Source organism: Falco rusticolus, chromosome 5 (genome assembly GCF_015220075.1).
Source record: "Falco rusticolus isolate bFalRus1 chromosome 5, bFalRus1.pri, whole genome shotgun sequence".
Taxonomy (NCBI): domain Eukaryota; kingdom Metazoa; phylum Chordata; class Aves; order Falconiformes; family Falconidae; genus Falco; species Falco rusticolus.
Window position 1 is genome coordinate 5,712,042 of NC_051191.1, and position 26,296 is coordinate 5,738,337.

Consider the following 26,296-nt stretch of genomic DNA (forward strand, 5'->3'; position numbering starts at 1 on the left):
AAGCAGTTAATAAAAAGACCTGTTCAGTGGATGGAGGGGACATGATAGAAAGAAACAAAGAATAAGTTATACTATTTGCTTTCCAAAAATTAAAATTAACATGTCACAGTAAAGAAATGAAAAAAAAAAAAAAAAAATAATCCAGAAGACTAAAGACAAAAATCTTACAGAAAATGTAAGATATTATTTTTGAAGTTTGAGTCATAACAAATATGCTCATATAACTAAATAAGATTTTTGTTGAACTTAATCCTGTTGCTCTCCAGTTCTGCTAACTGTCATCCAGCATGAGGTCTTTACTGTGCAGTCCCCCCTCTCCTGTGTAATTTAGGTGACTTGCTGGAGGAGGATATCAAACTTCTACAAATGCTATAGAACAGAATTCCCTTGCAGTAGGTTCCAAGCCTCCTGACCCCAGGATTTTTCTTTTCCTGTGTCTGCTTTGACCCCAGATTCTGTACATGATCCTATTTCCTTTCCGACATCTTCTGAACCTCCTACATATTTTTCTCTTCCTGTTCCCGTCATCCCATTTTCTGCACAATGGATTTAACACACTCATTCCTTCTCCAAGTCATCCTCCAGTTCCCCTCCCTGTACCTGAATATCCTTCCCTTTCTTTTGAATATTTGGTCTTTCTACATACGAGTCAAATGCTTTCGTGGTGATTCTCTAGACTGGGAGGGCAGAACACTGGAGGGAGAGAAGTAAGGCCTCAGGAGAAGCACCAAGCATTTCCTATAGGCTAGTTGCTGACCGTGTTCTCCACGTTCATTTTAGTCCTTCAGGTTCATGAAGACATACTGATCTGAGAGTTTTGTTAGCAAGAAGCTATTGAGTTTGTATGAACTGAGACTTTCAAGAGATGCAGAGTTGGGTACTTTTGAGTATTTCCTTGCACAGATGTCAAAAATGCAAAGTAACTGTCTCCCACATGTGGTTGCCTCTCTCTGGAAATAAAGAAGTATTGATGGTTCCTTAGCAGGCAACAAATAGGGCACCAACAAAAAAATTATCTTACATTGGCTTTCTTCTGCCTGAATCCCACATCTGGGTCTCCTCAGCTAAGCCTCAGATATTGCTTTACTGTCTAGGAGAAACTGGCAGCAGTTCCTTGAATGTTTCTGTGAGAAATAGCTGGAATGTTTTTGGTAAAATTTCCCATCACTGAAATGTTCAGCATAAACAGTGAAAATTTGGCAAGGCTATAAACAACTGAAAATGGGGCTTCATAACTGAGGAAGGCCCAAGCTCATCATTTAGAAAAGATGACAGTTCAACACATGGTATTGTTCTATTGCATGAACCATAAGCTCAGTTTTAGCAGTGATTGTTTGAACGAGAAAATGAAGGAGAATGTGAAGGAAGTCCCCCCTCATATATCACTCATCTCACATCTCACATACCTCAATGCCATCAAAATATCAGTGTTTTTACCTTAAGAATCTTAGGTGTAGCAGAAGCTGTGGTGTAGCCAATGACTTTCTGTGTTGTTTGGTAGTCCAGGGATTGCAGTGGAACAAAAATGTGAATTAGAATTCGTTCTTTTTTTTTTTTCTGACCTGAGCCTTAGGAAGGGTGATTATCAGTCCACCTGTCCAATGCTTTAGTGCTGACACAGCTGCAAACTATTTCTATCCATAAAGAAAAAGATTTTGAAAATTAAAGCCTTTCCAATGAAACAAAAAGATACATTAATATTATTGCTTTCTTTTTCACTTGGCCTAAATCTTAAGTTATCTGTTTAAAAAATCCTGTGTACATTCTGGTCACTCATCTCATGCTCTCTGTTTGTATTACTAGCTACAGATTTGCATATTTATAAGCATTTTTTATTCTTCTCTAATTTCCTGTGCTTAAGCCACCTGCTTCAAAAATGTCTTTTTAAGATTTTGTTTTCTCCTTGTGGCCATTATTGGCATGCACATAAATTCAAATGTGAGAACGTTGTCAGTATATACAGGACATGGAGGGCTTGAGGCTGGTCTCTTAATGGTCTCAGCAAAAATCCATAGTGTGAAGTGATTCAGAAGGCAGGTATGATCGATAATCTGTCAGCACAAAACCAATAGCCATTTTCTCCATTGCAGTATTGCTCTGAAGACACAGCAGAGATAGCCATGTTTTCTGTGGAATGTCTATAGGTGGCTTACTGAGGCCTAAATATAAAAAATATAAATCATTTGTATTGCAACAAAAGTGAGGGTAAGATGAAGAGCAGGTTTTGGATGTTGTTGTTATTTAGTTACCTTTAATAGAAACCAGTGGCTGAATTCAAGAGTATCTAATGCCTGTTCTTGCAGCTGTGGATAAACTACTAATGGAAGTGCCCTTGTCTTTCAGATGCTCTGTGGAGTTTAAGAGGCATTTCGTTTTTACTGCAAATTTATTAACAGGGCTTCAATGATATTATAAGCTTTCTGAATGGTCACTGACATTTGAAGGCTCACCACTAGGGTTAATATCAGACATAATTTTCTGTAAAATATTCCCTATCTAATATTAAAACAAAGTATTCAGTATGCTACTGTATCTAGCCCATGTCTACATTTTTAATTTTAAAGGTTTACCAACCATCTATACAATTTTGCCATTGAAATGGTCAGGTTTAGATTAGGTTATAAGTATTATTAATTCTACTAAAAAATTAGAACCTTGACATTTTGGTCATCCTGAACCTTCAACATGGCAACAACATGCCATAGTCTTATTAGTCTTCAACTGAAGTCACCAGGTCTTTTGACCTATCTTAATATAAAAGGAGGAATTCAGACATCCAAGTTCACTGAGATCAGATATAAATTGTTCTTCAGAGTGGTATATTTTGTTTTACTCATGGGATATTACCCATGGGGAGAAATGTGGAGTCAGGGGAGTTCTGTCTGCATGGGATGTGAAATTCAGGGTGGGATGGGGAGTGGGGAAAGACAGGTATGGTAGGACATAGACATGGTGCAAGCTGAAGACTGAAAAAGAGATGTTTGTGAAAGTAGTTCAGAGTTTTTTTGCCGTGTGAGGAAATTCCACTGGCCCAGAGTGGATTATTTCTCAGAGTGAGGAACATTTTGGAAGAACACACATGATTAACTAACTAATTTACCTTTGATCTTGAAATCTGCATCTGTCTGTTTTCTCAGTTCTCCATCTATTGTTTGCAGCTCCCATTGGTTTTGTCAGGTCTGCTATTAGACATGTAAGTCCTAAGGGCCTGGAACGTGTTTGCCAGTGTGTTTCCCCAAGGCCATCCTGAGCACTACTCATAAATAATACATTGTATAGTCTGTACACTGTAGTCTGACCCAACACGAGTTCTCTTTTTTTTCAGAAGATGATCACTAAAGATTTGTGCACATACATGCTGAATTATCTTCTCTAAGAAATATGAGAAGACCCCTTTCATGCGGGTTGGACTTGTAGTCACCTCAGCTGTCAGTAAATAAAATCCTGGCTGGAGCACCAACTGGCCACGCCAGCATTCCAGGGCTCAGCCTGCATGCCTCTGCTTTGAAATTAGGCCTTTGCAACACTGGGCAGCTGCTGCTTTTCAAAAGTATGAACAAAACTTAGTCAACGAGGAACAGAAACTATACAAACAATTTAAAAAATGAGTCTGAAAACCAAGTATGCAATATGACTTGTATGCTTTAGCCTAGCCAGGAGAGATGCAGCACCTCACAAGAAAAGACAGTAAAAGAAGTAAACCAAATATAAGTAATAAAAAATCCTGCTGAAATATGTACAGATAGTATTAAAAGTATTGCATGCAATTGCAGACAATATATAGAATGGCATTCCATTTTTTTTGTACGTTAAAATGTAAATAGAAAAAGCCTTGGTCTTCCAAAATGCTTATAATTACGCACATTACAGATGAACTATAGATTATGTGTCCTAGCTTCACTTAAGTGAAGAATCGCTTGATCCTTTTCTTGAGTCATTTACAATGATTTAGCTTTGGGTGACTCCACATTCAGCCTGGCACCCTGAACATCGCTGAAAGTTGTACATGAATAGCTGAAATCGGGTAATTTGCCTAGCATACAAATGAGACTTTAGAAACCCATGGGTGTGCCTGAAAACTGGCATCCATGAGTCAGAAATGTCCAGATTTTTGAACATGATTCTAAGTGCTGGGTTATGGAGAAGGGAGAACACTTAGAAAGCAGATTGTTTTGGCTTCATTGTTTTAAAACATTTTTACTGCAACATGTTATTGGCCACCAGATGTGTGTTGGTGCAGCACTGCTCTTTTCCTTTTCTTCCATTACAGCAGTCTAGGTCAAATCCTTTAAAGGAAGCAGGGAAGAAACAAATGAACAAACAAAAAGAAACTACTCCATGTAGTTCCAAGGAAGAAATGAAATATACTGGGCAGGACCTTTAGTTTCTGCTTCTCCTTGTGACCAAACAATTCCTCTTTCTGCACCCCATAAAGCAACCAGCTTTGAACATAAAAATTTCTGTATTCTGTAAACTTCTAATGGAGATTGTAATACAGGATGAGGTGTGTTCCTTCATATACACAGAGGAGAAAGTACCTCTGGACCGTCTGTTTATAAATATATTCCAAATGAGTGTATGAAATATCAAAAGTATATATTTGACTCTTCCACGATCTAGTTATATTATTTTGAAATGTATTAAGTAAAGACAGAAGCAAAGACCAAAACCCCTTGTTATACCACATAGATACTCAGTGGCTCATGGTTGGTGCTTGAGAGACCCAACAACTTGTATGTTGTCTTCCAGACATCACAGCTGAAGAACTACTTCTGCTTGTACTGGCCTTGGAGCAGCCTCCTATGGGAAGTTCATTGGGTGGGGAAGTGCAGCATTAGAATTGCCCTTTCCATGTTCCTTAAGTGCTGGAAGGCAGCTCTGTCTGGAGAGACATCGAAAGATGGCTTTCAAGGTAACTATGCATGCTTCAGTCAAGGCTGGGATTGCCTCTTACAGGGGAAGTTCCATATATGTTGTAGATCAGTTGACATGAACAAACATCTACTTCTTTTTTATATAATTCTAAAGCATAGTATATACTAAAAAAAGGATAATTTAATTAAATAGGTTAATACTGTCAAAGTGTACCATCTAGTTTAAATTAATTGAACTTCCGTGCTCAAATAGGAGGTGTTCAGAGAATTAATCAACTGGCAATCTGACTCAGATAGCAGATCTGACCACAAAATATCAAGGGGGGTGAACAAAACTGTACAGGAACAGCAACAGTAAATTTGGTCTTTTAGGTTTATCATTTACACAAGTAAACAAGTTAAATGTCATTTAGAGGCACAGTGCAGAGACTATGCTTTTGAATAACAAACCCCAGTTGTTACTTGGAGAAAACAGTCAGAAAACTTGTAAGAACAGAAGTAGTCATTGATTTTATTCTAGGCAGTGCAGGGGCACAGTTTTATTTGCAGCTGTTAAAGAACCATTCCGTCATAGTGACTATAAGGTGTAAAATTAATTAACTTGGTTGGATGAAAGGAGCCATATAAAAACGCACATAGTATTGTTTACCTTTTAAAAAAAGAGAATAATATTAAAATGAGAATGCTAATTACAAAGACATTAGAAGTAGAAGCTAAAAGAATGAAGCTTACACTGCTTACAGTTAACACATTAGTGGTTCGGTGTTCATGCATATCCCTGGCTGAAAAAAATTAAAACACCAAGATACAAAGAAACAAACACAAAACTCGGTGGAGTTTAATGGCAGACTAGTGGATGCTACTAAAAGGGATACTGTTTAGAAATTATAAATCATTTCAGAATTTAAAATGTAATGAAAGAAGAAACACTGGCAAATTAGATGTAAAATCTTTGGAAGTTAGGCTGAAATTATTTTAATGAGCAACTTGCTGAACTAAAAATAACCGACCTCTTTTTCAAATACATGCAAAGCTGTCTTATGAATGGACAGCAAATAAACTAGAGCTTTTTAGCTTAGTAAAAAGATGACTGAGAGAATAAAATGAAAGAATTAATAGGAAACAAGTGTTCACTATTTACCCCTCAATATTAAGAATATCCAATAAGATTGCCAGGCTGAACATTTTATTGCAAAGAAAAGATTTTTTTTTCATCCAACTCATAGTGAAATTATGAATTTTTTTGCCACAGGATGTTGATAAGGTGCAATATACAAAGGGATTCAGAAAAAAAATTAGACAAATTCATGGTGACGGGTCCACTGGTGTCAATAGAAGATGATGGTCTGCAGGCAATCACCAGCTCAGGAAGCTCTCACACTGCTGTTGGCTGGAGTATGAAAGGAATGGACTCCTTCTGTGTACTTGTGTTGTTTTGTGTATGTTTCTCTTCAGTATCCACCATTAGCCTACCTTAGAGATACAGCTCCTATACTAAACAGCCCTCTGGTCTGAGCTGGTGCAACTGATCTTGAAGTCTTATATTGAAAATATACAGCATGGAGTAAAATACAAATATCTTTCTGAATTGCAGTGATAAATTTTGTTCTTTTTGTTAAATGGGAAAAGACCAAAATCCCAAAATGCAGCTGATATTTATATAGCCAAAAAAAAAAGCATTGTAAATTGTTACTTCCACAGAATATAACCATATTATCATGGGCCATGATATTTAATCTAAATCATAAATGTTGTTTTCTAACTTTCCTAGCATTTTGCATGTGGTGAGACATTGGTCTCCTAGTTGATAATTAACTCTTCTGAAAACTGAGACTACATAATTTGTTTTGCAAATTTAATTCCTAGGAAGGCTCTTAGTTCCTGAAATGTATGCAGAGGTTTTCATTAAAATCCTTCTCATTTGTTTTTATGGGTGTTATTCTTACTGCTTACATTGGTGTCATGTATTTTGGAACTTGTTTAGGACTGAGAATGTGTTTGGCACTTCATGAACCAGAAATGTTGGTTCTCTGAAAGGAAATTAAAGCTGACATCACTGGGGTAGTGGGAGGAAAAGTCTAAGTATGAAACATTTGAATATACTTTACCTAAATATTAGACTACGGCATTGAAATACTTTTTTCTTATTTTGCACAAGTTTATATTGCATCAAATCATCCAGCCAAGATAGTGAAGTGATAGGTATAATTTAGTGAATACTAAATATGCAAAATCAGCTCTAAGTACAACACATACTTTTTCCTAAGTATTTAGTAAAACCCAACATGTAAAGTAAGCACTGCAGTTCAAGATATCACAGCAGACACCTTGTTAGTGTTTAGGAATATTGCATGTTCAACTAGCACATTTATTGGTTGCTAGTAAGGCCAGGAAATCTCTTTTTTCTAGATGTCTTCTATCAAACAGGCCAATAAATCATGATGATAACATGATAAAAAATAAGAGTAAATAACAGTAATTGGTAATTCTAGCTATGGTATATCATAGAGGTCAAGATATCACAGAGCGTAATAATAATATTAATATTATTAACATAGAAATAATTATCTTAATTATCTGTATTTTGTAAGAAAACTGTAGAAAAACAGCTCTAGACATGTACTCTGAGAGTATAGCTATTCTCATAAATGTAGATGCTCGTATTTTCCACAAACCACCAGGACATCCAGTCTTTGTGAAGCAAGTGTTTCACATCATACACAGCTAGTATTTCAACCATGTCATCATCTGCCTTTCAGAACAAAGAGGGCTGAAGAAATCAAAAAACCAAAACAGGTGCTTGCTATGGAAAAGTGACCTTCCCACTAGCCTAAGGACTTGCTGCTTTTGCCTGAATAGCATGGCCATGGCATCCCCATTAGCAGCCAGAGCAGCTTATAGTTCTGAGTCTATACAAGCTTCGGTTGTTGGTCCACCCTCATAGAAATGGCGGTGTATACAGAAAGGTGGTTATCCACTGCAATGATTCACTTGGATATGGGACTTTGGGAGAGCAGACTTTTGCCTGGTTCTTCTGGATCTGCCTGGAAGAATCCTGTAAGAGATGGTGCTCGAGAGACATGGGTTCCAGGAGAGCTGGTTATTTTCAAGGACCAGTTCCTCCAAGCTCATGAATGGTTCATACCCACACAGGAAATCAAGCGAAAGTGGATAAACAAGGCGATCCTGACACAACTCCAACTGACCTTCTGGTCAGCACCCACAGGGGAGAGCCAAGCAAAGGGCTTTGAGTCTGCTTATCTTCAGATAAGTAATCCTGTTCCTGTTCAGAACAAAGTTAAGCATGCGTGAAACGCACAGCCCAGGCTGTAAAGCGCGGGCTATGCGAAGCACTGATTTCCAGCCCTGAGGGGATGCCCTTTGCAGAGCAGTGCCTGAGAACGTTCGTGACCCAGCATGGTCACTGTAAGGACTGCTCCAGTCCCCCAGAGTCAAGTGGGGACTTCAGTTCATTCCTTAGGGCTCTTGACCAGAGCTGCATGGAATCAACAACAGAGGCATACATTTCAGATGTTAACCAATCCATTCCCATGCCATATTCAAGTGGGCATATGTGTGTCACGCTTGATATAGTTTAGTCATACATTTAGTACTGTTTTCCATGCATTTTTAATCACTTAAAATTAAAAATACTTGAAGCACATTATGCATTCAAATACATGTCATAGATAAATATGATATGAACTAGAAAAAAATAAAAGAATATAAAATTACAGTCTCTAGCTAAGCTATGTTTTTTTCTGCCGTCTACTTTTTGTACCAGAACTTCACAGAACTGCTTCAGCTTCTTATCTGAGATCCATAGCTTGAAGGAAGCAGAAAGTATTAGATCCAGGGATAAGGACAATTTAATTGTCTTTGTTCTTCTCTGGCATAGCACCCACCTTCATAAAAACACCTTTTTCAGTAAACACATGCTGATTTACAACATCTCATATCTTTTCCAGTTTTAAAGTATGTAAACTGTCTATGAAAAAGTGCGTCTTCCAGCCTAGGACATTCCAACTCACTTTGGGTCTTTAATAATTAAGATGTAGGTACAATAAATGGAACTGTTTGCTGAGCTGTTTAGGGTTTCTAAAAACAAGCCCATGTCTTTGAGTATTCATATTTGTATGGTGACTGTTTCAATATGTATGAGAGGAAAAGAGGAGGAACAGCCCGATACAATGTTGGCATTTTTTTTAAATTATTTTTACTATCTAGTTATTAAATTCACTTTTGTACTTTTAGTACAATTTGATGAAGTGGAAAATAGACAAAATTAAAGCACTGATTGAAAAACAGGTAATCAAAGTAAATTTCTTTTCCTCAGCATGTTGTGAATCTTGAATAATGAAAAGAACACGTGCACTGCAATTCAAATAAATAATTCTTTAGGACATTTATTCATATCAAAAGTTGTGGTTAAAGGGAAGGCAAACAAGCATTTACAGAAATGTGTCTTTTAAACATGGGAATGTATGTGTTGCACCTTTTTCTCTCTCCTGGCTCCCAAGGTTTCTCAAGAAATTGGATTCAACCACTGTACTATGCTCTGCTCAGCTGGAGAAGCTTCCTTCAATATGACATTTAGAAGGCAAACATTGTATTATGTGATTTGTAACTTCAGACAGGATTTGCTAAACTATATTTTTTCTCTAAATATTGGTAAATTCAAACTGTAAATAGACTTCAAGCTTTTGATACTTAAAGGTGAACTGGAATTTACTTTACATGATTAGTTTTCATGCACGGATGACTTACACATGAAGTATTACTTTTTTCTTTTAAAATAAATTAGAACAGGTTTAGAGATAACTTTAAAGGTCACCTGCTAATTATCTATGCCGAACATCTTCAAATGATGTGAGATATTTCAGAGTGCAGCACTGGCTCCAGGAGTGGTTGTTGGAATCAGTGAACTTTATAATCAAAAGGATGGCAAATCATAGAGGTTTACCTGGAAAAAATGAGCAACATTGGCTATTCAGGTCAATGATTATCTTCCTTTCTACAAAGCTGACTGCTTTGTTTATGCATATGTTTATTATTCTTTAACCTTTTCATTTCTCTATTTTTTTTCCCTTTTTAAAAAAAAATACATATATGAGTAGCATGACAAACACTACGACTCACAGGTCTGAGTCAATTTAACGGTGCTAGGAAGAGTCACTCTAGAAATGACATTGTACCCCAGATTTGACATGACTCTACACCTAAACAATTATCCTTCCTCTGAGACTCTGAATTCAAAGCTCTCAGTTCCTTTTTTTTTTTTTGGTGAAATTTTTCTGGGATTGCTTAGAAAACTTTTTTCCACTTGGATATTGAACTACCTGACAAGATTTGAATTAAGCCATTTGCAGACACAGATGTGTAAATTTAGAAATCCTCTAATGATATCCATTCATCCTGCAACCAACATACATGAGTAGTGTAAGCACATTTTGGCCATCTGCGAAATGCTATTGTACAGCACATATAAAGATAATTTTGAACATTACATGGGCTAAAGAAATATTTGGAATACTCTTTTACATACAGTTTTGAAAATGCTAAAAATTTTCCAGAGCTCAATTTAAGATTTGGTAGCTGAGCATAAAAGAAAAGGCATGCAGAATTACCAGCTATTTCTAAAAATCAAGGCTTTAGCCACCTTAACATACCCAGTTAAACATGCACTTCATTATAAGGCCTTTTTTGCACTTTCTTTCTCTCAGTATTTCAAAACTCCTCATCAAATGTCTGTATCCTTTACATCATATCACTTTATCTTCTCCCTCCCACGTCATGAGTGAAATAAAATAACATCCATTTCCTAATAAAATGAGCTTTCTTTTGAGTTGTCCAGACAATTATGTAGAAACTTACTGTGTTTTGAGGTTGATTCATAGATCTGTATGAATAATTTTTGGAAAAAAATGGTAGGTCTAATTTGCACTAATGAGACCCAACACTATTTTGGAGTCAGTTCAGAGCTGCATTTTAGGTACAAGGAACTGAACCAGGAGGCAGCCCATGGACACCACAGTGTCTTACTGGGTTGGGGCTGTATGTCCCTAAAGAGTGGCTGACCACTCTGGGGACTAGTGTGTGAAGCTACAGGCCTGCACTGAGAGCAGACTTACAGGACCAAACTCGATTCAGAAGTGTTACATCCCTGTCTTGTTCTCATGCTGCACAAAAACGGGAAGCTAAAATTTATACACTTGCCAATCATATATAGGGAGAGGATTAACAGAAGCAGTCAACTTTTCCTATTTAATTAATCTTCAAAACTGGTGCATTTTAAAAGCTTTGTCATCTTGTAAATGCTTCATGATCTATTTCTTATAAGACTCACAGGAAGAGAAACTGGGAGCACAGTTGATGTTGTAAGGCATCCCAGATGACCTAAGGTATCTATGGCTCTCTGTCTCTTAGTCTGGAAGTTGAACTCCATCCCTAAAGTTAGACAGTTTTCATAATGAAATATATTTTGTTCTATGATTAAAATCTACAGGCCCAATATTATTTTCCTGGAATCATTTATGAAGATGACTAGGGGACTGGAGCATCTCCCCTGTGAGGGAAGGCTGAGGGAGCTGGGCCTGTGTAGCCTGGGGAAGAGACGGCTGAGGGGGGATCTTGTCAATGCCTACAAATATCTTAAGGGTGAGTGTCAGGAGGATGGGGCCAGGCTCTTTTCAGTGCTGCCCAGTGACAGGGCAAGGGGCACCAGGCACAAACTGCAACACAGGAAGGTCCATCTGAATATAAGGAAGAACTTCTTCACTTTGAGGGTGACAGAGCACTGGGACAGGCTGCCCAGAGAGGCTGTGGAGTCTCCTTCTCTGGAGACATTCAAAACCCACCTGGATGCCATCCTGTGCAACCTGCTCTGGGTGAATCTGCTTTAGCAGTGGGTTGGAGTAAGTGATCTCCAGATGTCGCTTTCAACCCCAGCCATTCTGTGAATCTGTGATTCATGGAAATGTCATTAGTTTACCTGAACGTTAACAAAAAGGAGAAATAAAAATCTGGACAAAGTGATTTTAACTTAAAAATTTGAATATGCTTGGAGAAGTCAATTACTTAATTTCATAATGACTATATATTTGTGTAGTTAACCTCTTTCTGTTTACATTTCTTCTTAAATTCATATTTCAAAGTCTACTTTTGCATGAGTTCATGCAGCAGTCCCATTCATGTTGTCTGATAGAGTGCAAGAGAAAGAACCTAGAAATTCAGATTATCAGACACATTTCTTAGCTTTTTAAGGCAAGTCTGGCTATAGCGCAGTTTTCTTTGATTCTTCTTAGTCACTGTGGATTTCAATATCCTAAATTTATCTACATCTACAGATGACATCTTCATATAAACCAGAAATATGCCACTTTGTTGGAGAAAAACATTAGGATTTATTACTACCATATGGACGTGTCATCTTTCTAAACATGTATTGTTTCTTGAGTGTTATTTATACTGTATTTGCACAGGGCAATGTAAGAAGCTACATAAACCCCTTGGATTATATGTGTGTGGTATAAAAATTATCAGCCTAAATCTATCTGCTTATTCTGATTGAAGAACCTAATTCTGAAATCAGTGGTAAAATGATCAATAAGTTCTCAGAAGCTATCAGGCACTAAACTCCTTATACACACTCCTTTGCTCCCCAGTTCTCAGAAACAACAGTAGAAGTAAAATCTGAAAGAATAGGTGCTTTATTGGCATTACTGTAGGCTTAGATTCCTGACATCATAATTTAAAACATCTTTATACATTCCAAAGAGGTGTTTTTTTAAATATATATGGGAGCCAAGATTACACTAAAATATCAGAGGCCGCCAAGATACCGGACTTGGCCAAATTAAACGTTATTATATCTTGAAATTAGAAAATCAATCAAAACAACTGAGCTTCCTTGAATTCCAAAAATGACATTACTACTCCTGTCTGACTAGGGTGCATGTTACAGCCATCTATATATTTTTTGGCTTTGCAGTGCTAGTAATGCGAGTACAAATTAAAGTTCCACCCTAAATTTGTTTCTATTGTTCCTGTCCTGTCAGCTTTTTGTAGCCTAATTCTCTATTAAAAGCATACATAGACGTATGAAGACAGCTTTAAGTACTCCCCTCTTTTTTTTTTTTTTTTTTTTTTTTTTTTTTTTCCTGTTTTGGCTAAATTGGTCTGAAGGGGTTTCAATGCAACAACGAGCTGCCTCCTTACACAACGCATGGTATACCTGAAGAACATTGTCTAGTCCATTACACAGCTCCTTCAACAGAGTTAAGAGGCAGAGCCTCCTGTCCCACTAATTTCCATCTATACAATCAATTGTGCTTGTGCAGACATAGCACAGGTAGGAGTATTTGGCTGTTCAGGTGTTACTTAGGAAGCTGATATTGCTTGCTTCAGTGCATATGGATGTGGGAAAATCAGTGTTTTCCCATGTGATCTCAAAATCACCATTATGGCTTGTGTTTGTCATTTAAACCTACATTCATGCTGTATATCCATATACATATGTGAAACACTGAGTGCCAGACAGCATTCAAGACTGTGAAGGGCTTAGTGCATCCCTCCAGCTAAGGCCACAGGCTAGTTTTCTGGCTGCCAGTCAGTAAAGGACTAATCTCCGAAGGGCCATATGTTCAAGATGCAATCTCCCTTGTGAAGCTCTGGGTCAGCAATCAGGCCTTTACCTATCAAGTTGAAGATTTCTTTCCAAGAAGTTCTTTGAGGAAAGGAGAGGCAAATAGTGCTTTCCCATTGAGTAAAGAGATAGTTCTCTTTAATGATCATTGGTGTAAGTCCCACTTATTAGATTTTCCCAGTAACAGATCAAAGTTAATATACTATTATTTCCCTTTCCCTCCCTCCCCACCCCAGAAAGAAATTTAATTTTATTTCTGCTTACAATAAAATTAAAAAAAAAAAATTCCTCCAAATCTACTTTACCTACAGTCCCTCCTTCCCTATTTTTCTGACACACTTCTGCAGATCAGCATGTAAACAGCACATCATATTTAGAAAGTGTCACTTGCAGCAATCTTGTCTGGGGCAGATTGCTGAGTACAGTCACTGGTGAAATGCAGGCTGCAAGAGCTTGTACTAGTGGGAGCTGCAGCACTATGCCTTATCTGCTACTCATGAATAATACTTGTGCCCATCTACTTTTAACAAATCGATATAGCTCAAAATTCTAATATAACCTGCTAAGTGCTTTATGAGGACCTGGGATATTTTTAGTTTCATGTGATGGAGTGTGTCCTGAAATAACCTAGTGCAACATCAAATGAGTTAGTACATTTGTAGCTCACAGGGAAAAATGACTTTACAAATCTTGAAAATCATGGAAGATATTAAATCAATTTTTGGGCGGCTTACTGTATAACTTGGGGGAACAAATCAGGGTGCTGAGTAGGTACATAATAACTTAATGCTTAGATGCTTTTTGAAGGTGAGAAAACAGGCCACTGTTTCTGTTGAACAGATCATTTGGGGTGGGGGAGAAGATCTCTGATATTATCTATTTCTCTTTGTTCACATGAGTGTTAGCAGTGCTACTACTCATGGGGAAACAGGAGGCAAAACAAGGTTCGCTTTCCTTCTTACCCATTTTTTTGCTCCTGAATCAAATAGGAGGCATGATCTAAAATTATCATGAGGGAGAACCTCCAGGACAGTGGCCAAACATCCTGTCTTCACATTGCCCAAGTCCTTGCCAGCTGGTTGGAATTTAAACTCTGATCTCCTGCTCGATGGCACAATGAACTGCCACAAGACTGTCTGTCTGGCTCCAGTTAAAGTCTTCCAAATCTTTTGCACTTCTTACAGACTGAAAATCTTCTTGAGTCCTTTGCAACTGCTTCACCCCTGCCCCCAACAGTCTCCAAGCATTTTGCTTGTCAAGCAGCCCAACACCAAATGTGCTGTTTTTGTTTGACCTATATTACAATGCAAAGCTACTTGGTTCTTTAATTCACTGCCAAATAAAGCTGTTGTTATCTCTGGATGGATAAAGGGAACTAGGCCAAATGGTGATAAAGTCTCAGGGATGAAATGAGATTAAACCAGTTCTACCTCACCTTGCTATTTACTAATTATATATGTGCTGGTCAGCAGAGCTTACAGTATATCTAATCATATGTCTAAATGTCAATTAAAAGGGGCTAATGGCCGCAAATGAATATCCAGTTAAAAGTATTAATCAGCATAGGGGTTATGGCTGTCCTGTTCTCTCTTTTTGTCTTTTCAAGACCTTTTCAGGGCGTGATACATAATGTATAAAATTATAGCGTGCTTTTGAAACACAAGAGGATTGCTCTCTTGCTCTTTTTTTTCTTTAAAATTCAAAATGACTCGGCAAACACAATTCTAATGCAGATCTACAACCAGGTCAAATAACTACCTCTCATTTCTTTTTTAATTAACACTTGGCAATATTCTTAAGGAAAGCATTACTCAGAAAGCTAGAGTCACGTTAGCACCAGAAACCTCTCCAGGGCATCAAACAACGCTGAGAAGCTTCCATAGAGCTTTTTTGGAACAGTTGCTCACTTTACATCTTTGCTGTCACTGCATAAACACAGAGTCCCCTAAAAGTTGTTTGACTTCTAAATAAACTCACTAGACAAGTTTGTTTGGCCGGTTGAGGGGTGAGAAGGGGAGAGCTCAAGTTCAGTAACTTGTGGCCTGCCCTGTTCGAATGTACAGCCAACAGAGAAAGCTGCAGATGAGGGCAGAGGTGTAAGAAGGAAACATGCTGCTGTTTTCAGATTGCCCAGGTGTATCCTAGCAAATGGAGAGCTATGTCTCCTGGCCCCCTTTCCTTCTTGGGCCCAGTTGCTCTTTCATAGACATCAGGGCACCAGAGCAAAACAAGTGCAAGTGGCAAGAGGATCAGGTCCTCTCACTGTCACGGCCCAGCAGCAACTCTGGAGGCAGCATCTGGTGCTCAGCAGGTGAGAGGAAGATCCGCAGCCTCACAGATCCCCTGCTCCGAAACATCCACCTTGCCAGCCTCCCCTCCCATTTTAAAGGAAGGAGTAAACCAAAATCAGTGGGGAGAGGTCTAGTAAACAGAAGCCACGAGTAAAGGAAAGAGAGCCAGGAGGTCAGGGAATGAGGCAGGAATGTAGGAGGGCAACAGAGAAAGGTAGTATAGACAGAAGAGAAGGGGGTCTCAGAAAAATACCTCTAGCTGCAATGTCCTGTGGCTGAAACAGGTGTGAGAGGGGTGCAGGGAAAAATGGAATAAAAGCATTTTATGTAAGTTCATGCACAACGGGTCTTTTGAATTTCAAACAGTTCAGAGGTCAGGAGCAAGGAGTGGGATACATGGATTCAAAATAGGAACATACAGAATCTGAAAGATAGGAACCTGAAGAAATGCCAGATTTTCAGGCAGTGTAATTTCTTTGAGACAGGACACATATGGAATAACTTGTCATCAAAGCAATAAGCATTAGCAGATGTCTAGACATCTTTATGAAAAGAGAGGCACTGCTGGGCATAGCATGACATGGCAGGGAAGTGAGATTGCATTTAAAAGTGGACTGTCTTTTTTTCAGAATAGCTCCCTGCATCTTTGCAGGAATAGACACAGTATTCTGGAAATCTAACTGCTGTAACATTTATAAATTACTATTTCAAAGTACTCAGAGATCATTCAGTCAGAACTGCTAATGCAGAACTTTGAGTTCTTCTAGCAGACACTTTTGCTTGTATTCATATCAGGAGAAGCCATCAGAGCATCTTGTTTCAACCCAAATACATTATCTGTCTTCAGTGTCACCCATTTACTATTGGTTACCGCATATTTTGTAGACAGGTGTCCACTTCCATTAGGTACTGACATACCAGGTTGTGGACCACGCATCTTTGGCACTCCGTTGCAGTAACTGATCATCATCACTGTTTACACACATGCTTTAATTTCAAATCAAATTTGCCTGGCTTCAGCTTCCAGCCTTCCACTGCTAGGTGAAGGAGCTGCTTTTGCTTTTACCCAGCGCATTCACCCCCTGAGGATAACTTTATGTTGTAATCAAGTCACCAGCTCCAGCCATTGTTTGAGCAAGAGAAACCATATCCAGCTCTTCAAAGTCACTGCACCTCCCATGCAAAGCCCACTGTAACTGCAACATGTGTTCCTGCGCCCAAGCTGGCTAGCTCAGTACTGGTAACACAGTGGCTCTATAGCACTAAGGTTTCATTTGTTTAAAGCAAGCTTGGGACAGTGACACAAATTGACAGCTGATAAAGTGACTATAGCAGAATGGTGCCCTTAGAGAGATGCTACATCAAGGCACCACAGACCTTTGAAATTACAGAAATGCTGAGAGAAACCTGCCAGAGGAAGTAAGCCTATCTACGAGCTTGTCTGTGTATAGGAGCTTGAAAAAACAAGAGGCTTCTTCAACTGTACATTTTTTTGTTTGTTCTCATGTTTCTTTTTGCTGTATACAATTGTCTTAAAATAATAGTCCACTTTGATTTTCACCTTACATACTTTACTCTCTACATAATTCATACGTGCATACAGACAAACCAAAACACAAATAATATTCCCATTTTGCTCTTTTCCTTTAAGTGTCAGGTAAATTAAGGCTTACAAGAAGCCCACAGAATTATTTTAGCTAAAAAAATCCCGTAAAACAGTTTAGTATGAATGATTAGTCCTATAGGTAATAAAAATGTTGTTTGGTGAGACTTCATCAAAGACTTCACCTATTTTAGTTACAATGCTCTGCCAGAAACATTAGAGTTAGTCGTTCACTCAGCTATAAAAGCTGCATAGATCAGTGTCACTGTGTTATATTAAAGACTGCTCAAAATATGAAAAACATTAATGAAAGACAGTGAAACAGTCTTACTAGTATTGATATTTTTCTTAACACACAGTAGGTCTAAATTTGTTCTCATAATTTAAATATTAAATCTAAACAGACTCTTCTTTAAGAGCAATTCTCCAGCTGTAATCAGGAGTTGGCAAGCACCAATCTGGGGTAGAACACAGGCTATAACATTTCACTTGTTCACTCTTTATTGGATATATCGTGTAGAAGTTAACAAATGTGTCTTACAGAACAATGATCAATGGCTAGTTTCTTTCACAGAAGAATTACCCAAACCATTAAAAACTTCAAAAGGCAAAGGTGTCAACAGAATGTAGTCTCTATTTATATGCAACATATTTCTAAAAAAAAATTTCTTTTTTAGTTATAAAATATTGCTTTATATCTGTAAGGCAAAAATGTCAGGAGGCCTGCATGGATGAACAAGCTGCTCCTCACAAAACTCAAAATGAACAAGATGTATACAGAGGGTGGGAGAAGGTAACTTGGGTGGAATATAGAGACACTGAGCATGCAGAGGTGTGGTTAGGAAAGCCAAAGCCCACTTGCCATTGGATCTGGCAAGGGATGTCAAAGGCAGCCAGAAGGGTTTCTCTAAGTGCATAAATGGCAAAAACAAGACTATGAAAAATGTGGGCTCACTGTTGAATGGGTGAGGGGACCTGGAAACATGAACATGGCTGAGCTACTGAATGTCTTCTTCACCTCAGTCTTTACTAGCAAGATCAGCCTTCAGGAATCCCAGGCTTAAGAGACCAGAGGGATAGTCTAGAGTAGCAAAGACTTTTGATGGAAGACAATCAAGTTAAGAATATTTAAGCAAACTAGACATACTTAAATCCATAGGCCCTTATGGGATTTTACCCATGAGTGCTGAGGGAGCTGGATGATGTCCTTGTGAGGTCACTCTCAATAATCTTTGAATGAGCATGGTGATTGGTGGGTTTGCCTGAGTACTGGAGGAAAGCAAATGTCACTCCTATCTTCAGAAAAGTCAAGAAGGAGGATCCATGGAACTACAGGACAGTCAGCCTCATCTCCACCCCTGAGAAGATGATAGAGAAACTAATGCTGGAAATCATTTCCAGGCATATGAGGAACAAGATGGTGATTGTGAGTAGTCAACATGGGTTCACAAAGAAGAAGTAATTCTTTGCAAATTTGATGACCTTCTATGATGAACTGGCTGGCTTGATAGATGAGGGGACAGCAGTAGACATTGTCTATCTAGACTTCAGAAAGGCTTTTGACACTGTCTTCCATAACATCCCTGTAGAGAGGATGAGAGAATTGGGGGATGGGTGAGCAGTCTGAGGTGTACTGAAAACTGGCTGAATAACTAGGTCCAGAGGGTGGTGATTAGCAACACAAAGTCTACTTGGAGGCCAGTAAGTAAGTACTGGTGTACCCCAGAAGTCAATACTGGTACAAACACTGTTCAACAACATCATTAATAATATGGATCATGGGGCAGAACGTACCCTTAGCAAGTTTGCTGGGAGGAATGGTTGATACGACCAGAAGGTTGTGCTGCCATCCAGAGGGACCTCAACAGGCTGGAGGAATAATCCAATGCACCAGTACGTGCCGGGGCTGACAGTATGGAAAGCAGCTTTACAGAAAAGCACCCGAGTCGTCTTGGTGGACACCAAGTTGAACAAGAGCCAGCAATGTGTCCTTGCCACAGGGAACGCTAACACTGTTCTTGGCTATACTAGGAGTAGTGTTGCCAGCAACATCGAGGGGCATGATCTTTCCCCTTTATTCAGCACTGGTGAGGCCAGCTATGGCCTATCCAGTACAACAGAAACATGGACATACTAGAGACAGTCCAATGAAAGGCCATTAAGATGATGAAGAGACTGGACATCTGTCATATGAGGAAAAGCTGGGAGAGCTGGGACCGTTCAGCCTACAGAAGGCTCAGGGGGATCTTATCAATGTATATAAATACCTGAGGGGAGGTAAAGAAGATAAAGTCAGACTCTTGTCAGTGGTGTCCTGTGACAGGACAAAAGGAAATGGGTACAAACTGAAACATGGAAGATTCTGCCTGAACATAAGGAAGCACTTTTTTACTGTGAGAGTGATCCAGCACAGGTTGCCCAGAGTGGTTGTAGAGTCTCCGTTCTTGGAGATGTACAAAATCCATCTGGATATGGTCCTGGGCAACCTGTCCTAGGTGGTCTGATGTGAGCTGGGTGATTGGATACAATCACTTCCAGTGGTCCCTTCCAGCCTCAAACATTCTGCGACTCTGTGATCTGCTATAGCCATCTTTCATACAATTGACCATATCTAAGGGGGAGAAATACGAGACAGAGCAATATATGAAATAGGTTTTGATGTTAGGCAAGTGTTCAGTATTGCATAAGGAAGAAGGAAACAAGCAAGATATCCTTGTTCTAAATGTAATTCTAACCATGTAAAAATTTTGGATTAAAGAAGTGGTTTGAAGGTCTGTTAATGAATATTACTGGTAAATGGCATTGTATCGAATGGGAGGAACCAAATAATAGTATAAAAAGGAATTGATGTTAAGTCCTGTAGCATTTCACATCTTCGTTAATGATCTGGAAAGGGGATTAATGGCATGTTAATGAAACTCACAAATGAGTATCTGTTGAGCTGTTTCAGAGAAATATATATCTAAAATAATGGGATGGAATAACATGGAAATGTAAGCTGGAAAGACAAAAAGCAGTTAAGAAAATTATGCTTCATCACAGAGAGAAAATAATTGAGTTTGTACATGTAGGCATTTTGTGTAGATATATATAAACTGAGAGAGGAATATGAAGGAGTAATATTGAAAATGAACAAGGGAAAGTAAGTTACCTTAGGTTTGAGAAAAAGCAGCACAGAAAACCATGGCATTTTAGGTTTCCTGTTTCTTGAAGGATCTTAATTGTCCCTCATGCCATAATACACTGGCATCTCATAATTTCCAGAACATTCAACCATGTGATAGCTCTACAAGGAGAATATTTTTAAGACAAGTATTTAAAGATACTATTATTTTCATCTTATAGATAGGAAATCAGATACAGGAAGATTAATAACTAGAATCAATAGAGGACTTTCCTAGTAGTAACCATGTTAAAAGCAATTCTCACTTGCCCTGTAGTGATTGTAATGAATTAATGCAAGGCATCAGCTTTGCTTCTTACCCTGTCTGTCTTTTAGGCTGCACTAACTTAATGGTGGGAACATTTTCCCTGGCAAAGAAACCAAGTTTCTATCACGCTGGTGCAGATAGAACTTCCTAGCTGAGTGCTTTCAATAGTACGAAAAAATAGTCTTTGCCACAACTGCAGGAGGGAGTTCAAACTTACTGGCCAAAAAAAAGGACAGAGGAGAAAGAGAACAAAGAAAGATTGTGGGTTTGAATACAGGGAGTACAGTATGTAAAAGTATTTGATTCCAGAAACAAACATTCTCCATTACCTTGAGTACTGAAATAAAATAAAATTCTGAATGGACTTAACAGCCAGCTACATTTACAACTGCTTAACCTCTTTTAATACAGAATCTCTAAGAAAGGAATGGTCTCCCTGTCATGATTAGTTTTAAAGTTCTGAGATATTGATGACCTCCCTTTTCACCTATCAAAACTCTGCCTTTAACTTCACTGTTAAACTGGCTACAAGACTCATAGACTTCAAATTCTTTAGATATGTGATGCAAAACATTGTTTCAGTGTAGACTCACTTTGCTGCTTCCAACTTGTTCAGAAAACTCACATACCTTTTTTTGTATAAGCAAGTTTTAGCCCAGATCAGAATGTCAGTTCTCTCTTGTCCTTGAGCTGGCATAAAAGCATGAATTCCATGAAGTGTGCTTTTTCTTTCATTTTCACAGAATTATAGTCTGTTCACCAGTTGCAAATCCAGATAAAGTTCATATTGTTTTGTCCTCTATCAACTGTCGTGGTTTAACCCTGGCTGGCAACCAAGTACCACACAGCCGCTCACCCACGCCCCCTCACCCAGATGGATGAGGAGGAGAATCAGAAAGGAATGTAAAACTCGAGAGTTGAGATAAGTACAATTTAATAGGTAAAGAAAAAAACCATGCAGGCAAGCAAAGCAAACCAAGGAATTCATTCACCACTTCCCACGGGCAGGCAGGTGCTCAGCCATCTCCAGGACAGCAGGGCTCCAGGGCTCCAGCATGCACAATGGTTAGTCGGGAAGACAAACACCATAACGCTGGATGTCCCCACCTTCCTTCTTCTTCCCCCAGCTTATATACTGAGCATGACATCTCATGGTATGGAACACCTCTTTGGCTAGTTCAGGTCAGCTGTCCTGACCCTCTCACTGGCAGGGCCCAAGGAACTGAGAAGTCCTTGACTTAGTATAAACATCACCCAGCAACAACTAAACCCATCAGTGTCCTATTGGCGTTTCACACCAAATCCAAAACACAGAACTGCCCCAGCTACTAAGAAGAAAATTAATCTTATCTCAGCTGAAACCAGGACAGCCATGTTCATCCATTACTAATTGTGGAAGCATGACCCTTGAAGCTTTTTTAGTATGCATACATTAATGCTATCAGTGGCTCTCTTTGGATACAGATTCTTGAAGATTAATGATCTTTTCCTCCTTCGCTTTTCTTCCTTCAAGAAGGATGTTCACACCTGTGATGGATTTTCCTGGAGAACAGAAATTGTGTAAGCTTAAAGGATCTTAATCTTTTGAAGCTTGTTGCTTCACATTCTTAGCTATTTCCTTATTTGTTTCTAATAGTTATGCATACATGCTATAAAACTCATGATTTCTGTTGACAGTCTTTAGAGGCATCCATACATGAAATTCACTGTGGTCTGAAATCCAAGACGTTATAACGTTTGGTACTGATATGATTATTTACTCCTGCACTTATGCTTTGAATAAAAGTACTCATTTGCTGTAATTATTGACAGAAATCTGCGGGGGAAAAAGGAGGACTGACCTAAGAGCTTATAGATGTCTCCAGTACAAAATTGTTCCTGTGCCAGAGGAAAGATCCTTCCAGTCTCAACTGTTCTGTGGAAATCAATGTTAATCATCTCATCATCATAGCTGGTGTTACAAAGTTTAGTCACAACACGTTTGTCCACCTTTGGTAGTGGCAAACCATTATCTGGATCAGATTCAGTGTCAAAGAGAGTTCAGAACTTTGTTACAGTGTGAACAATGGATTCAGAATTTAGCTGAAATCTTTATGTACCATGTTGTCATAATTTCTGCTCTCCTGTATGAGTCTAGGTGTTGGACTTTGAACTGTTCTTATGTCATGTAGTTTTACAAAGTCCATCAGCACTCTTCCACCTATGATTGAATTGAATAGTGTTTATTTAAGGGGATGGAGGAGGTCTTGGGCTCACATTAAATATTTTCCAGACTGTTGGCTAGGAAATGTCCAGGCCAAGCAATTGCATCCGCTATTCAAAGTTACTCAGGGTTATTCAACCCTCCTAACTTTAGGCATATAATTTACTTGTCTCTCAACGTTAAATCTGTGCTCTGAATAATCCCCTGGAGGAGCTTGTCTTTTTGCAATAATTATATAGGGAGTTTAAGGTGACTGGCCTCGTATCTTAGTCATACTTAAATGCCTAAAGTTGAATGCTGTTAAGGTCCCTTTCTTGTGTTTCTTTATTCCTAAGTATGTGGTCTAAGTACTTGGCTGTTAGCATGAAAGGACATTTCTCTAAAAAAATGGTTGTAGATACCTACGAAAAGAAGTCAGGACTGTGTATTCTAGGTATTTCCTGAACTAAATGTCAGTTCTAGAGAGGTACATGATTTCAGATATCCATTATGCTTTGTGTTTCCTCTTGAATGACAGCTTATCCCCCACACCCACATGTCCAAGAGGGAATTGATCATGGTAAACTGTATGCTTAGAGAACAAGGGACCAAGGCCCAAGAGTGGTATTCATTAAGTAACTGAACCTTGTAGCAGCCTTTTAGATGGGTCAAGTTTGTGCTATTCACAGCATTGCATTATAGGGATTCCAGAGCTGGTGCCAGAAAGAGACCCATACCTTTGTGCCTAATTGGAGATCAGATTCCCATCTTAATTTCTGAAACCACATGAACACTCAGCTATTAGATTCACACAGTTGTAGGGAGACTGCAATAGCTCTAAGATAAGTAACATGCTCACTGAGTATAGCCCTGGACCTTCTGGAGAAGAATTGACCAAGCAAATAGCCACCTTAGCACAGTGCGGTGGCTGTGCTAATTCACCTGACAGGTGAGTTAGAAACATGGAAACATAGTTAATCAGCCTGAATACAATACTTACCCCAAGCCATGACCCAACCATTGGACTCTCCATGCTGCTGTGGAGAGGCGCCTGTAGCCCCGTGGACTGCTCAGTAGTCACTCCCCTGCCCAGCAGTGCACTGTGCAAGTCTGCCTTAAGGACCTTAACCCTAAAAGATATGCATAAAATTACAGGCACTATCCCTGGTTTTTCAAAGAAAAAAGCCCAAATCTTTTGAGGCCCAGGCTAGCATTTGAACCACTGTGCCATCCTTTCCTGACAAACGTTGTTGCACCCAGATTAAAGAGTTAATAATACTTTGATGTGTAACTGTTCAGAACACACACTTAAACCAGTACAATTGATTCTAGTCTCCACTGGTGAGGGATACCGACAAACTGGAAGGAACCTGAAAAAAAGTTACACAAGTGATAAAAAAGCTAGAGGGAATGATACATGGGGAAAGACTGAAAGAGCTAAATAATACATTTAACGTGTTTAAATCATAATCAAGATGGAATATGGAAAGAGTTTACTAATATTTAAAGGATGAAAACACCATAACACAATAAAGAGTATTTAACATAAAGAAGGCTTTATAGCAATGAAAAATGGGCCTAAACTAAAGTAAAAACTACAAGAAAAATTCCGGGAAGCTACAGTATTCAGCTGAGTACTCCTCTTCTTTAAAATGTGTGTTCCAAATTCCTGTTACCTATCAGTGTGAATATTTCTTGTAAGAGAAGTTGGAGTCATTCTGTCTTTCTCTTACACTTAAATTTTGACTGGACAAATTGCTGGAGTGTTTAATATACTATACTGATGAAGAGACTAGATAAGTCCTGTGCTTTTGAAATGTCTATTGTCTGCAGCTGAACAAGAGTTTTCCAGATTCCTGTCATTACTGGCTAAATAATTTGTGACTCTGCAACAGAAAAAAAGGAGTCATGGCTAGCACTGCATCAATGAACCTTCCCTGTCCCATTAAAAGCTTTTTCACCATGTGGGAAGAGTTTAATTCCTGTAGGTACCTAATAATCCTGTAAATGAAACCGACCAAGAGAAATCCACATCACCTGCCAGAAGGAGTTGCAAAGCAGATTCAGCTTTTTCCTATTTCCATATTTTTGGGGCTGCCTTCACCAGGTAGTGAGTTTGTTCTTCTCTATCTGCCTGGTAGAAAGAAAATGCACTCCCTTTGCCGATCAAGATTTTGGGTTTTTTTACATTTCTTCCTCTGTCTCAATTCTCCTCTCATTAGGGCAGAATATTTACAGGAAGATTTTCTTCCCTAGAGGAGCTAGAAAGTCTATGGAGTCTTTCCCACATCAACAGCATCCCAGAAAACAAAATTTGGAAGAAAAAGCAGACAAAAATTGCTGAGTACAGATTTCTGAAATATGTGGACTCCTATTAGAATTATAGAATTATAGAATATCCTGATTTGAAAGGGATCCAAGAAGATCATCAAGTTCAACTCCTGGTTCCACATAGGGTAACTTAAAATTTAAACCATATATCTAAGAGCATTGTACATGAACGCTAACAGACTTCTGGGCCATGAAGTCTTCCCTGGGGAGATTGTTCCAATGACTGACCACCCTCTCAGTGAAGAATTTTTTCCTAATATCCAGTCTGAACTTCCCCTAATGCAGCTTTTTAAGCCATTCTCTTGTATCCTATTGACGGACACCAGAGATAAAAGACCAGCTCTTTCCTCTTTACTCCCACTTATTACGAAGTTTTAGACAGCAATGACATCATCCTTCAGTTTTGCCTCTGTCCCCAAACTGCACACAGTACTTCAGTTGAGGCCACACCGATGCTGACTATCATGGTACAACCACTTCTTTCCACTGTTTAGCACTCCAGTATATAGTCAGCCCTTTTGGCTACCAGAGCCCATATTGACTAATAGTGACTTTACCATCAACCGAACCTCCCACACCCCTTTCTGCAGGGCTGCATTCCAGCCTCTTGCCTTCCATTCTATTCATGCATCCAGGATTACACTCTTCCAGGCGCAGAATCCGGCATGTGCCCTTGTTAAATTTTGTACGGTTTGTGATTGTCCAGTGCTCTAATCTATCAAAAGCTCTCTGTAAGGCCTCTCTATGCTTAAGGGAATCAACAGCCTCTCCTAATTTAATATTGCTAGCAAATTTACTTAGTGTGCACTCAACTGCTGTGTTCAGGTTATTGATAAAAACACTGAAGAGACCTGAAGGGCCCTAAAATTGAACTCTGTGGATCCCACTAGTAACTGGCTGCCAGCCAGATGTTACTCCATTTACCTCAAGCTCTTTGAGC